Source organism: Phocoena phocoena, chromosome 19, assembly GCF_963924675.1.
Source record: "Phocoena phocoena chromosome 19, mPhoPho1.1, whole genome shotgun sequence".
Taxonomy (NCBI): domain Eukaryota; kingdom Metazoa; phylum Chordata; class Mammalia; order Artiodactyla; family Phocoenidae; genus Phocoena; species Phocoena phocoena.
In genome coordinates, this window is record NC_089237.1 from 8,035,272 (window position 1) to 8,050,590 (window position 15,319).

Genomic DNA, 15,319 nt, shown 5'->3' on the forward strand with positions numbered 1-15,319 from the left:
TTGTAGAGGACGCACGCACGTGACAATGCGCGCCGGACGTGTAAACTAACTTACATGATTGGACATGCAAACACATGTTCGCATCTTTGAAAGTTTGCAACTTGACGGTTTGTATGTAATGTCTTCAACTTTCCATCTTCAAACCTACGAACTTGGCCCCCACCACAGTCCAGCTTCCACCTGCCTGGACTCCAGCCTCAAGCTGGCGAGGGCTCTCCTCCTGTGTCGGATTGACCCTCCACCATCTGTGTTAAGGATTTGGATCCACCTCCAGTGCCTAAAAAGCAGTACCCCGCTCAGACCAGAGTCTCCTATCCACCATGTGGGGTTCTCCTTCCTGTCTGCAGCTTGCAGTCTCTCCACCCCTCCTCCATCTCCCAACAGATCAGCCCTCTCCCCGAAGCTTTCTTTCCTATCCAGCCAGGACCCGGGGAGTCATAATCTAAAAGCTACTCTCTCATGGTAACCCAGATTCTCTTGTCTTCCTGGCTTTCCGCCCAGCAGAACTCCAACCTGGATTCACACTCTGATCTGCCTGTGCAGTGTCCCCTCCCCCATGCTGCCTACTCCCCGGCCCGGCCGACAGCTGCTGGCCAGTGTCTTATTCCAGAGTAGAACGATGTGCACTGTGCATCAGCTGGGCTCCCCACACCAGCCATTTCCTTGTCCTTGTCCAGCTTCCATCCTGCTCAGTGGTGATTCCAGAGCGTCACCTCTTTCCTCAAGCCTCCTCTTCTCCCTGCCATACCTCTGAGAGAGGAGCTTCAACTTCCCATGCCCTCAACTACAAAGTCACCTCTGGCCAGAACTGTGAAGGGTCTGGGGTTTACCCTACGTTAAGGCTAACAGGTCAGCCTGCTACAGTTTTATGGACGCTGGCAGAAGAAACGACACTACAGGGTCAGAGACAAAGGACATGACTACTCATGACACAGCAAGCAACACAGACTTCATGAGAAGTCTTGCCCCTCAGACCCCACAAGGGTGAGGCAGAGGGACCTAGGAGGTGCCACACAACGGGTTTGCTGCATGCTCAATGGGTCTGCAGCACAGCTGAGGAACCCTGAACGAGGAAAAACAGAATCTTCTACAGTGGGCTGCAAGCAAACCTGCCCTTGCCCTAGAGGGAGGCATTAAAAATTATGCTGGGGGGCTTCCCTGGTGGCGCAGTGGTTGAGAGTCCGCCTGCCGATGCAGGGGACACGGGTTCGTGCCCCGGTCCGGGAAGATCCCACATGCCGCGGAGCGGCTGGGCCCGTGAGCCATGACTGCTGAGCCTGCGTGTCCGGAGCCTGTGCTCTGCAACAGGAGAGGCCACAACAGTGAGAGGCCCGCGTACTGCAAAAAAAGAAAAAGAATTATGCTGGAATTAAGAAAATCTGCCCTCTACTCCAGGTGGGGGCATTATCTTTATCTTCCAAGACCGGTTGCTGTCTACTAATGTTCTTGGAAAGAGTCTGAGACAATAGGCAGTTAGAGCCTCTGCTATCATGTTCAAAATATGCCCCACCCATTGAGGCCTCCCGACGTACTCATACCCATGCATCTTCACCTGCACCCCTGCAGGCTCTCCTCCAGGGAAAGCCGGCCTCCCTGCTGTGTGCTCCCACCTCTTCTGGTCTTGCTTTCGCAGCCATCTCCTGCCTATCTACAGGGTCCTTATCCTGGCCTTTGAACATGCCCCCAAATATCTCATCCTGAAAAGCAAAGCAAAGCAAAACAAAGTCAAACAAAACCTCTGTTGAGCTGACCCTCTTAGCTACCCTTTCCTTTTCATCCTTGTCCTTGGTGGGAAGTCCATGCTGTCACCATTTCTTTCTGAATCTGGTTTCTTTACCTACTTCACCACTGAAACTGTCCCCAGTGAGGCTACCAGGGCCTTCATCATTCCCAGTGGGACAATGGAGCAGACATTTTCCAGTTCTAGTCTTGCTGTGTCCGCCTCTGACTCTGAGTTTGGAAAAAAAAAAAAAAAAAGAGTCCGCCTCAGGGCTACTTTTAGGCTTTGTTAAATCCAACATCCAGCCACTTCCGCGAGGTGGTTCCTGCTTCCTGCCTTTTTCCAATGTGAGTTATGCTTTCTTGTGTGGACCTGAAACAAGCAGACGGACAGATATTTCTCCAGCAAAAATGGTTTTATCTGACCTACTGTATAGCACAGGGAACTATACTCAATATCTTGCAGTAACCGATAATGGAAAAGAATCTGAAAAAGAATGTATATATAGATATCAATATGTACAATATATAACTGAATCACTTTGCTGTACACCTGAACCTAACACAACATTGTAAATCAACTACACTTCAATTAAAAAAAAAATTGGAATCAGCAGAGAATTGGAATTCAGGGTCTGCAACTATGGACCCTGTGCAAGTCCCCCAGGGCAAGGGAAGGAGATGGCTTTTATGGAGGGGAAAAGGGAGTTGGGAGGGCTACTCCATGGCTTTTTCATTGGCTGAGTCCTTGCCAGGAAGGAAGAGGAGTCTTTCTTCTTCCTGTTGGGTTCTGTAGCCCTCGCAGGGCATGAGAACTACCCTCTTCCATCTCCCGGCTCTATTTAATTGAAGTTTCTGTTTATTAATTTTTTACGCCTGCTTCTTTGCTTGTCTCCTATTTTTTTGTTGGAAACTGGACATTTTAGATAATATATTGTAGCAACTCGGTGCTGGTTCCCACCCCCACCTCCTGGCCCCAGGCTTATAGTTACTTGCTTGTTCAGTGACTGGCTGGCTTATTTTAGTGACGCCTCCCCCCTCACTACCCGGAAGTGTTAAAGCTCTGTTGTCGCTCAGCAGGGTCTGGCCGCAGTCACCCTGGAACTGCACTGACTGGCTAGACTCTCTTCCCCTCTTTCCCTGACCACACCCAGCTGTCAAGATCCATTAATTGACAGCTGTTGATCTATCGCTTACAAAAATGCCCTGGGACATAAACTGGTCTACTGGCTCAGGCTCCTTTGAAGGAGCAGCTCCTGAGGTTGGTGTCTGCTGTTTCCCTCCCTGGTTCTCTCCTGCAAACTAGCTGGCTTACACTTTAGCCTGTATCTTCATGGGCTCTACCAATCGCCTCCCAGTTGCCTTTCACCACAACCTCCGTTTTTGAGAGCATCCTTAGGCTTGAACTTCTTCACTCTCTGTTGCAAATGAAGTCAGTTCCTTTGGGAAGAGATTAGACCTGTCTGTTTTATAACTTGCTTCTATCCCTAGGCAAAATCTCTGAGCCTGGACTCCAGCTGGGGGTGGGGACAGTGATGTGTTTCTCTCTGCCTGATAACCCCTGTTTAGGAGTTGACCATGTGGCAGAAGAGAGGCAGTAGCCTCAGGTCTTCTCTGCTTGCCTCTCCTGGCATGGAACCACCACTTTATAGCCGGGGCAGGGATGACCAAGGTCCCAGTATCCTCAGTGACACAGTGCCCGAGGTGGAGCCCCCGTTCCATGACTGGGGGCTGAGCAGAAGGGAGTCCCACCTCTGGGTCACACTTGCCCAGAACTTAGCGTCAGCAACAGGTAGCTGGGGCAGGATGAGAAATGCTGATGTATTGCTCCTCCCAGAAAGCAAGCCCTCTGACCAGAAACGGATGGGAGAGGGAGCCCTGTGCGCTTGGCTGTGACAATCTAGAGTGGAGTTTGTGTCTCCACTGGGCTGGGAGTAGGGAAAGAGGGCGCAATTTTGGCTCAAAGACTCTTTATCAACTTTTAGTAGATTTCCTTGAATAGATGTTTCTTCATTTGCTGTATATCCTTAAGACAGTTTCCAGATACTTCAAATGATTATCTTTTTATACTTTTCACCAGTTTCACTGCATAGTGGGTCTGTGGAGTTCCTTCGGCTGTCATGCTGGAAGTTTATCCCCTGCAATGGCTTTTCTGTTGATATGTTATCTTACAACTCTATTGTTTGAGTCAGGGAAATTTGAATACAAACTGGATATTTGGTGAATCTAAGGAACTGTTAAATTTTTTAGGTGTGATAACATTATTTTAAATAGTTCTTACCTCTTAGTAATACATACTGAAATATCTACAGATGAAACAATATGATGCATGGGATTTGCTTAAAATAATCAAGTGTGGGCTATAAGTGGGGAGGGGATGGGGACTACAGATGAAACAAGATTGGCTATGAGTTTAGGTTATGTTGTATTAGTACTTATAGTAATTATTATTAATATGAGCTGCATAGGAGGAGTTCATAACACTATTCTTTCTACTTTTGTATATGTTTGAAATTTTCCGTAATAAAAAGTTAATTTTTTTCTTTTGTCTACATGTGAAATATACTTCGTTAGATATCTTAGAAATATGTCATCAATTGAATTAAAATCTTGAGCATATATACGTACGTTTCACCTAAGATTATGTTTTACAGAACCGAGAGGTCAAACTTCAAGTACTCTAGGTTCTGAAAGAATTTTTATAAGCATCTTTGTAAAAAAATTTTTTTTACTGGAATCAATTATTTTTCAGTATCTGAAATGGCGTGAATTTAAGCAAGTTCCTAATCAAAATTTATCAGATGTTCTAATTATGCATCAGAAGCTAGTTTTGTCATTTCAATCAAATCCATTTTTAGATGATTAATTATTTTATGAAAAAAGGCCATGATGAAAATTGTTCCAGTTGTATTTCAAGAATTTATAAGAAGACAGATTTGTGCACTGAATTGAAGCTGAGTAGAAACTGAGCTTACAAAAAGAAAATACAGCTGATGACAAAATTTTGAATATCAGCTGGGATGTTCTGGATCAGTCAGAATATGGGTTAGCATTTGTGATTCAAACAATTAGTGCCTAATGCTTTTCAAGTTGTAAAACGTTTCTTTTTTTTACATTCTCTATAGACCTCTTAATGGGAAGTTTTTTTTTTTTCAATCCCTTGAAAATGTCAGCTTCTTGAAAAATTAAATGTTATTTTGTCAGAAACGAGAAACTAGTTTTGACAATAGATAATTTGCCTATTTATATGACAGTGCAGTTGATAAAATTTTGCACCGTTATAATTGGTCTCGGTAACAATAGGAAACAAAAATGTTAAAATTATGAAACTTAGGGCTTCCCTGGTGGCGCAGTGGTTGAGAGTCCACCTGCCGATGCAGGGGACGCGGGTTCGTGCCCCGGTCCGGGAAGTCCCACATGCCGCGGAGCGGCTGGGCCCGTGAGCCATGGCCACTGAGCCTGTGCATCCGGAGCCTGTGCTTCGGAGCAGGAGAGGCCACAACAGCGAGAGGCCTAAGTACCGCCAAAAAAAAAAAAAAAAAATTATGAAACTTAAAGCGATCTCATCATTAATCTCAATTGTGCTTCCATAATATTGTATTTATTATAATGAATTAACTATTCCCAAAATAAATCACATGATTTATTATTTTTCTGTTTATGATGCTTAACACGGTTCACCGTGATTTTGTTTTTTATTAGTTTGGAATCCAAATTGAATCCATTTGCTATCTTTTTTTAAAATATATTTATTTGTTTTATTTATTTATTTTTGGCTGCGTTGGGTCTTCGTTGCTGCGCGCGGGCTTTCTCTAGTTATGGCGAACGGGGGCTACTCTTCGTTGCGGTGCGCGGACTTCTCATTGCGGTGGCTCCTCTTGTTGCAGAGCACGGGCTCTAGGCAAGCGGGCTTCAGTAGTTGTGTCTTGCAGGCTCAGTAGTTGCAGCACACGGGCTTAGTTGCTCCGCAGCATGTGGGATCTTCCCGGCCCAGGGATCAAACCTGTGTCCCCTGCATTTGCAAGCGGGTTCTTAACCACTGTGCCACGAGGGAAGCCCTGAAATACGTATATTTTAGTATACAGTTGAATGGATTCTGAAATTGCATATGCTCATGTAACCCACACCTGATCAAAATGTAGACATTTCCATTATCCATCCAATCAATCTGCCGTTGCCTCTAGACACAACCACCGTGCTGCTTTCGTTCAGTATAAATTAAGTTTAGATTGTTCTAAACACGCGGTCAGAATCACACAGTCTGTATTCTTCGTGATTATGTGCTTTAGCGGTTTGTTCCCTTATCTTGTAAGTATTTATAGTTCCATCGTATGAATATACCACACATTGTTTATCCATTCTCTTACTGATGGACATTGAGGTTGTTTCCAGTTTCTGGCTAATATGTACTATGAGTACATCCGCTATGAACATTGTTGTACCAACCTTTTTGTGTGCATATTTTTATTTCTCTTGGGTCAATATCTAGAGGTGGAATTGCCGTATCATAAGAAAGGTATATGTTTAGCCTTAGAAGAAAGGGTCTGACTTATTTCCAAAACAGGTTTGGATTTGTCTATTTCTCTTTTCAGTTTTGTCAGTTCTTTTTTAAAAAAATATTTATTTATTTATTTGGTTGTGCTGGGTCTTAGTTGTGGCGGGCGGGCTCCTTAGTTGTGGCATGTGAACTCTTAGTTGCGGCATACATGTGGGATCTAATTCCCTGACTAGGGATTGAACCCAGGCACCCTGCGTTAGGAGCGCAGAGTCCTATCCACTGCGCCACCAGGGAAGTCCCCAGTTTTGTCAGTTCTTGTTTCACGTAGTTTGAAACTCTGTTATTTGACGCACTGTCTGTTTCTGATTATATTCCTTGTCCTGAGGTCTATTTTGTTTGGTATTAATATAGCCACTCCAGCTTTTTTATTATTAGTGCTCGCATGGTTAACTTTTTTCATTCTTTTAATATATCTTTGTTTTTATATTTAATGTGCATCTCTTATAAACACAAGACCACATATATGGTTGGTCTTGCTTTTTTGTCCAGCCTGTCAATCTCTGTCTTTTAGAGTATTTAGTACATTTATCTGTAATATAATTATTGATGTGATTGTGTTTATGCCCACTGTATCACTGTATGTTTTCTATTAGTTTCACGTATTCTTCATTCTTTTTTTTCCTTTCCTACTCTATTTTATCTCCTCTATTGCCTTATTGGCTGTATTTCTTTGGGCTATTTTGAAAATGGTTGTTCTAAGGTTTACAATATTCATCTTTAGTTTATCATAGTCTACTTCTAAATGACAGCATGCCATTTCACATATAATGTAGAAAACGTATACTTCCATTTCCCCTTCCCATCCTTTGTACCAATATTATTGTACATTTTACTTCTACATGTGTTAAACACCCTATAGTTCATCACTGTTGTCTTTGCTTTAAATAATCAATCATCTTTCAAAAACATTGAGCAATGAAATATTTACCCACGTATTTATCATTTCCAGAATTCTTGCTGTCTTCTTGTAGATCCGAGTATCCATCTGGCGTCGCTGGCCATGACTTTTTGAGCTGTGTGAGCTCTGGTTCATTCAGCTCCCCGATTCTTAGTAGTTGTTCTTTCTTTGGTGGTTTTCCTTTGCTTGGCTCTGTGTACTCTTGCACTATACTGGCTCAAATTAGTATTCACCAATAGACTCAGATTGCTGTGAAGATTTCTGACTCCTTCCTGCGCAAATCCTTGTCTCCAGTACCCTGACCTTTTTTGTCATTTTGGCTTCCCAAGGTATACCCTATGAATGAGCAGCTTACAAGTCGGGAGAGTCTGAACTCTTAATCCCTCTGCTACACTGTTTCCATGGAAATTCTTTTTTTTTTTTTTTTTTGCGTTACACGGGCCTCTCACGGTTGTGGCCTGTCCCGTGGCGGAGCACAGGCTCCGGACGCGCAGGCTCAGCGGCCATGGCTCACGGGCCCAGCCGCTCCGCAGCATGTGGGATCTTCCCGGACCGGGACACGAACCCGCGTCCCCTGCATCGGCAGGCGGACTCTCAACCACTGCGCCACCAGGGAAGCCCAGAAATTCTTTTTTTTTTTTTTAATATATATTTATGCAACAAGATCTCTTTTTAAAAATTTATAATTTATTTATTTTATTTTATTTTTGGCTGTGTTGGGTCTTAGTTGCGGCACACAGGATCTTCGTTGCGGTGCAAGGGCTTCTCTAGTCGCAGCACACGGGTTCCAGAGCATGTGGGCTCTGTAGTTTGCGGCACGCGGGCTCAGTAGTTGCGGTGCATGGGCTTAGTTGCCCCGTGGCATGTGGGATCTTAGTTTCCTGACCAGGGATCGAACCTGCGTCCCCTGCATTGGAAGGTGGATTCTTAACCACTGGACCACCAGGGAAGTCCCATCCGTGGAAATTCTTAATGCTAGCTAATACCGTGGACTGAGGTAGCCTTGAAATGGTGTATGATTATGGTGTGAATGTATGTCTGTGTTTTAGTGGATACGCACCAAGTACATACTTCCTTTCCCTTTCTGTCTTATGATCTGTGTTTATTCTTTCCTATCTATCCAAATTTATATACAACTCAGAACAAAATATGTTCCCATTTATCTATACTCTAAATATCATAAAAGCTATCAAAATACCATAGAGAATTTACAGTAATAATTTATGATCGTAGTGGGGGGCACTTCAAAGTCTTCATGTGCAGCCCGAGTTCCTGGAGAAATTTAAATTGTGTCAAAGTTGCTTTACTAGTCTGTAAACTTTGTGGTATTCAAATTTGCTAACCTACTGTGTAATGTTCAGCATAAAGCAATGCACTAGAAAATTCTCACTTGGTTGTAGATGGACTTCAATTTTGTGTTTATATTTCTCAGTTGAAGAGATAAAGTGCCAATTCCCACAGGAGCAGGGGTGGGAGCGGCCCCTCTTCTTCCCTTTGGTTTTCTTTTAACACTAGCCACCCCTTAGTATACTTGTATTTAGTTGAGCATTACTATGGCATGTACACAGGTCCAAATGCAGGAACTGGTCCTTTGCGAATTCACAATTGAAATCTGCTCATCTGTAGAAAATACAGTCATTGGTAAAAGTGTCCATTACGTTTTGAATCCGCAAATCTGAAGCCAATTTTCTTTTTCTTTTTTTAAAAAATTATTTATTTATTTTTGGCTGCATTGGGTCTTTGTTTCTGCGTGAGGGCTTTCTCTAGTTGCGGCGAGCGGGGGCTACTCTTCGTTGCGGTGCGCGGGCTTCTCATTGCGGTGGATTCTCTCGTTGTGGAGCACAGGCTCTAGGCACGTGGGCTTCAGTAGTTGTGGCTCGCAGGCTCTAGAGCGCAGGCTCAGTAGTTGTGGTGCACGGGCTTAATTGCTCCGTGGCATGTGGGATCTTTCCGGACAAGGTCTTGAACCCGTGTCTCCTGCATTGGGGGGCGGATTCTAAACCACTACGCCACCAGGGAAGCCCCAGTGGACCTTTTTTAAAAAAATGAAGCATAGGTAACAAAGATAACTTTGTCCACAGGGAAAAGGGAAAGACGCGTTCCTGTTAAGACCATAGCTGTCAACCTTGATTTTTGAAAGATTGATGCCTACCAGGGCCCTGTGGGGCTCCCAGGCATGGAGGCCTTTTTGTCCCCCATTTCTTGTAGGCAAGACTCCAGCCTCCATGACCTTAGCTGAAAGGGCGGATTCGAACAGTTGCTAATCAAGGGAGGAGCAACCAGGAAAGCACCTGAGGTGAGATTAAAGGGACAGAGAAGCTCATCAAGATTAGGAGAAAGACGACCACCTGAGGCCCTGTACACACCCTCATCTTGTCAGCAACCCCACCCTTTTGAAGCTCTTGCCTTGATCCTTACTGCACGCCCCTGACCACAGGCCCGACTATAAGACCTCTCCCTATTCCCCAGGGAGGGGGGCACAGTTCTTGAGGCACTAGTCTACTGTGTTCCCCCTTTGCCTGGCAAAGTAATAAAGCTATCCTTTTCTACTTCACCCAAAACTCTGTCTCCGTGATTTGATTCGGCACCGGTTTACAGAGAAGCTGAGCTTTCGGCATCAAGATCTGTCTTAAAGATGTGCTTTGAATCCTATCATGAGTCCATCCCTGCTTAAAAGCAAACTGTTGGAATTCCCTGGCGGTCCAGTGGTTAGGACTCGGTGCTTGCACTGCTGCGGCCAGAGTTCAGTCCCTGGTCGGGGAACTAAGATCCTGTAAGCCGTGCGGCGTGGCCAAAGGGAAAAAAAAAAAAAAAAAAAGCAAACTGTTGACTGTTGGAAAAATATACATACTTGGCAAATATTTGTCAAGAGGCCACCATATTTGCCACATCTCATGTTAGATGCTGGAGATGACGGATGAAAGGCGTGTTTCCCAGCCACAGGAGAGAGGAAGTCCAGTGAAGAGACAGCCGTGTCATTACAATATGAAACACGTATTGTGCTGTGGAATGTTTGAGCATGGTAGGAACGTGAAGGAAGGAGCTCTGTCTGGGCACCGTGGAAGCAAGGACTTCCATAATTTAGGACTTATTTAGGGCAGCTTCCTTGTTCGTCCTTTTCTCACCACATGAGTGCCTTGCCCTGAGCATTCATCCAAGCCCTACCTGTGTCCCAGACTCCGTCTTCTCTTTGAACCTCTCAACCCACAAAAACTCCTTTCCTCCAGGGACCTCTGCTGTTATGGCGTCCATGTAGTTATATGAACAGTTTCTTGAGAAATCTCCATATGCGGCCCTTTTCCTAGCCCTTAAAATCTTGGGCAGATTCAGTAACTTTACAGTCACTGTTGGAGTCAGGACGATCCTAAATGCATATTCATCAGAGAACAGAGCTTCAAATTACATGAAACAAGAACTGATGAAACTGAAGGGAGAAATGGACAAATTCAAACCTGCTTTGGAAATAAGTCAGGCCTTTTCTTCTAAAGCTAAACATACACCTTCCTTATGACACACCAATTCCACCTCTAGATGTTGACCCAAGAGTAATAAAAATATGTGCACAAAAAGATTTGTACAACAATGTCCACAGCAGATTTACTTATAATTCATAATAGCCGGAAACTGGAAACAACCCAAATGTCCATCAATAAGAGAATGGATACACAATGTGTGATATATTCATACAGTGAAGTGATTTATAAACTTTAGAGGATCCTCAGATTCACCAGTGGCCTGAGACATGCAAATTAAAAAGAGAAACACGCTTTTACCTATCATATGATAAAACTTATAAACATTCACAAGATCCAGTGTTGCTACAGAGGTTGGAGAGACTTAACTCACACACCTGTCGGTGTAGCCTTTTCTGAGGATGACTTGACGGTATCCAGTGACATTTAATGTGAACATAATCCATTATCTTGGCAATTCCACTTCTAGAAATCTACCTACAGGAATACTTACATAAGCACCCAAAGGTATGTGAAAAACCCAAGTGCCCATCAATAGGGGCTGGTTAAACTATATCCATTCTATAGAATGCTATGCAGCCATGAAAAGGAAGGGAGTAGATCTATAGGTACCAACACGGCGCCAACGATATAGTGTTGATTTAAAAAGTCAACCTGTGGAACAATGTGTATAGTGTGATACCTATCTGTCGGTCCATCCATCCATCCATCATCCATCCGTCCATCCAACCATCCAACAATCTACCTGTCTGTCTGTCTATCTATCTATCTACCTACCTACCTATCATCTACCTATCTACCTATCTATTTCCCCATCTGTTGTAATGGCTTGTCTAACATAAGGTAAAGAGCACAGATTATGGAACCAAAATGCCTGGGTTTGAGTCGGCTACCAGCCGAGTGAACTTGGGTCATTCATTTAAGCTCTCTGAGTCTCAGCGTACTCATATACTCGTAAGCATAGTGCCTGACGTATAGTGAATGCTAAAGAAGTGTTAGCTACAATAATATAGTAATTATTTGTACACCAAAGCATTAAGGGTAGTTACCCATGAAGACTGGGTAGAGATGGGGGGTATAATGGAGAGACCTTTATTTCTTGCTTCACCTTTCTGTATTTTTTAAAACTTCATGAGAGCATGTTTTTTGTGTTTTTTTTAAGAAGATGTTGGGGGTAGGAGGTTATTAATTAATTTTTTCTGTGTTGGGTCTTCGTTTCTGTACGAGGGCTTTCTCTAGTTGTGGCAAGAAGGGGGCCACTCTTCATCGCGGTGCACGGGCCTCTCACTATCGCGGCCTCTCTTGTTGTGGAGCACAGGCTCCAGACACGCAGGCTCAGTAGTTGTGGCTCACGGGCCTAGTTGCTCCGCGGCATGTGGGATCCTCCCAGACCAGGGCTCGAACCCGTGTCCCCTGCATTAGCAGGCAGATGTGAGAGCATGTTTTACTTTCAAATTCTAAGAATAGTGAAACAAAATCATTCAAAATACATTGAATCTGGAAAGAAAGGGATCTCTCACTGCTGGAGATGTGTTTATAAGAAAACTGGTCTAGAGGGTCCTTTTGAAGAATTAGCTTGGGACCCAGAATTTCAGCCACCTCCCGAAGTGAGCGATCTCCCATTTTACTGACAAACGTCTCAGGGATTGTATGATTTAGAAATTAATGGAATTCACAGGATAAATCTTTTGCTTTAGGACACAGAGAATGGCATGTCAGAACTAACCCCAAAGCTGGGGTTATTACTCACAGTCCCGGAGGGGAAAATAGTCTTATTTTCTACTTATGCCTTCAGGAGTCCAGGCCAATAGTTCTCTAACTTCTGCTTCTACCTCCTCCATGTACAAGCTCCATGGCACTCTGTTTCCCTGTTACACCACCTCCACATCCCCCAAGTCTCCCCTTTGAGCTTCCTTGCCCGTGGTTCTGCCAACCTTCCTGATCGCTGACACCACTGTAAACACAGAGGTGTCTCAGATTTCCCCAGTCGTCCCTGGGCTGTAATTTTTCAATTTCTTCTAATAAATCACGGGGAAATTGGAAAGGGTCAGAATCTTACCTGGTAGGCGTTGTATTAGGTTCCTTAATAAAGGAGGGCAGGGCGAAGGGAAGAAGGTAAGCACAGCCCGAAGCGAGAGCCATTGGACAGCTTGGCCCAGGGCCTCATGATGGTGGGCGGGGCCGTGCAGGGAACTTCTGGATGTCCTGGGGCTTTGATGTAGACAGCAAATAGTTTAACTGCTCGGATCTCCCGGCTGGGGTGTGCACACCCTTTTGTCTTAACAAGCCACGCTGGTAGATGCAGAGTCTATCAGAGTCTGTCAGGGAAAGGAGCCGCCTTCCCTGCATTATGAAGGCTTATAGGCTCGCATGGCTTGAAGGAAGAGAAACTCCTTCTGTTCAGACAAGTTCACCTTCTTTTTCTTTGTCTCTGAAGCCGATTTCTAAATGTAGAACTTAATGAGAAACACACACACATTACATGGAACCTCACTTTTAACAGGTTCCAAACCCTCGGGGACCCCGGACAAGTGCGTGGGCTGGAAGGGCCTTGCACAGACTCCATACTCAACATGAGTTTTCAAAGAAAAATACAGGGAACCCATTCAGGGTTGAGACCCCCGAGCAATCTTTCCCTGAAAGACCAGTGTGCAGGCATGGATGGGAGCTCTGAGAATATCTCATTTCCCGAGTATTTAGAAAAGTAGCTCTCAATCTTGGGTGCCCATTAGAATCACCCGAAGCTTTAAAACGTTCTGTTGCCCAGGCTGCACCTCAACCAATCAAACCAGAATCTCTGAGGATGGGTGTTTTCCACGCATGGGTGTTTTTTAAGTTCCCCGGCTGATTCTGATGTGTGGCCACGTTGAGAAGCGCTGACGTATAGCCGTTCTGTTCAGCCTTCCCTGCCTCTCATCTGAAGACGTGCAGAGATGCCTCACCTGCACGAATGCAACCCTCGCAGCCACGCCAGGAGCTGAGCGTTATTATCAGCCTCACCTTACAACTGAGGAAATCGCCTCTGTGCTCAGGCAGCTTGCCCAAGATCACGGCGTGAGCCACTGGCTTAGGAACCAGACCCACGTGGCCCACGGGCTGTGTTCTTACTCATTGCACAGCAGCTCCTCTGAGCCTTGATAAGAAAAACAAAACACAACACAGAACACGTGGGGCACATGCACAACTCAGAGAAACAATATCAAGATCAGTTGTAGAAAACTTAGAACATCCAGGGATGCAGCCCTTCCTAAAGTACTGTGGACTTTCAATGTTTAAAATAACTGCTGACAGTATGGTCGAACCACGCAGGTGTCTTCAAGCAGCTGAAGTGGGAAAGGTGCAGCTTGGAACAGCAGGGCTTTGATGGACTTGGGACTTGGGTTCCCTGCTCACACATGGCAGTGTGCATCCCTCTGGACACATAGCTTCCAGTTCTGTACCCAAAGTTCTTGGCTTCCACCCAGGGGATGTGCCAATAAATGTTTAAACCACCTTCCCCAGGGAGGATGCAAAAGGTATGAACATGATACTGTAACTCGTGGCACTATTCCAGGGGATGGGCTGGAAAGAAAGAAAACTCTCTTAGTACTGATTCAGTCTCTGTCTCTCTCTCTCTGCACACCTAACCTGTAAGTGCTCAAACACTGACTCCATAGTAAACATTTTCTGAACAGACTCCTGTCCAGTCCCAACTCTTTGCCTTAATTGACCCTTTGCCCTCAGTTTGCCTGCGTACTTGGCACACACAATTCCCCGACACGCTGGTGCCTGTTTGCGATGCCAGGCAAAGCAAGTGCTCCGTGGGAAGGGACTTTCTTACCCACAGCATGGGTTTGCCTAAACAGAGTGTCTCTTTCACCTCACCCGTGTTTTGCAGAAGGCACTGGCCATCACTCTTCTTTCTGGCTTCCACAGAGCATGGAGATCTAGTTGAGCTCCTGAGCGCCAGCTGAGCTCCTGTACACAGCCTTCCTCTCACCACCTCAGGGGTAGGTTGAACTTGGAGTTCTTGAGACCAGCTGGTAGGGACGGGTTCATTCAGAATTCTCGCTTCCTGGTTCTCAGGTTCCAGCCCAACGTGCTGCTGTGTGTGCCTGGGTTGGATGTGAGATCCAGAGAAGTATGAGTTTTTGCGCAAAGTGACCTGACAACAGTTTTGTAAATATCATCACGATGTTCGTGTTCAGTAAGGTTTATTTTTTCTCTCCTTTTTAAGGGAAGGCTTTTGACGTTAATCTTCTTTAAGGACTTCCCTGGCGGTCCAGTGATTAAGACTCTGCGCTTCCAATGCAGAGAGCGTGGGTTCGATCCCTGGTTGGGGAGCTAAGATCCCACATGCCTTGTGGCCAAAACATAAAACAGAAGCAATATTGTAACAAATTCAATAAAAACTTAAAAAAAAAAAAAAAGATGACAGAAAGCTAAAATCAGCTAACCTGGAGGGATGTCCTCTAGATAAGGCACATTTTTCCACGAAGCACTATAGTTTTCAAAAGAGAGTGAGCAGGGACTTCCCTGGTGGCGCAGTGGTTAAGAATCCGCCAGCCAATGCAGGGGACACAGGTTCCATCTCTGGTCTGGGAAGATCCCACGTGCTCTGCAACAAGAGAAGCCACCGCAATGAGAAGCCTGTGCACCGCAGCGAAGGGTAGCCCCCGCTCGCCACAACTA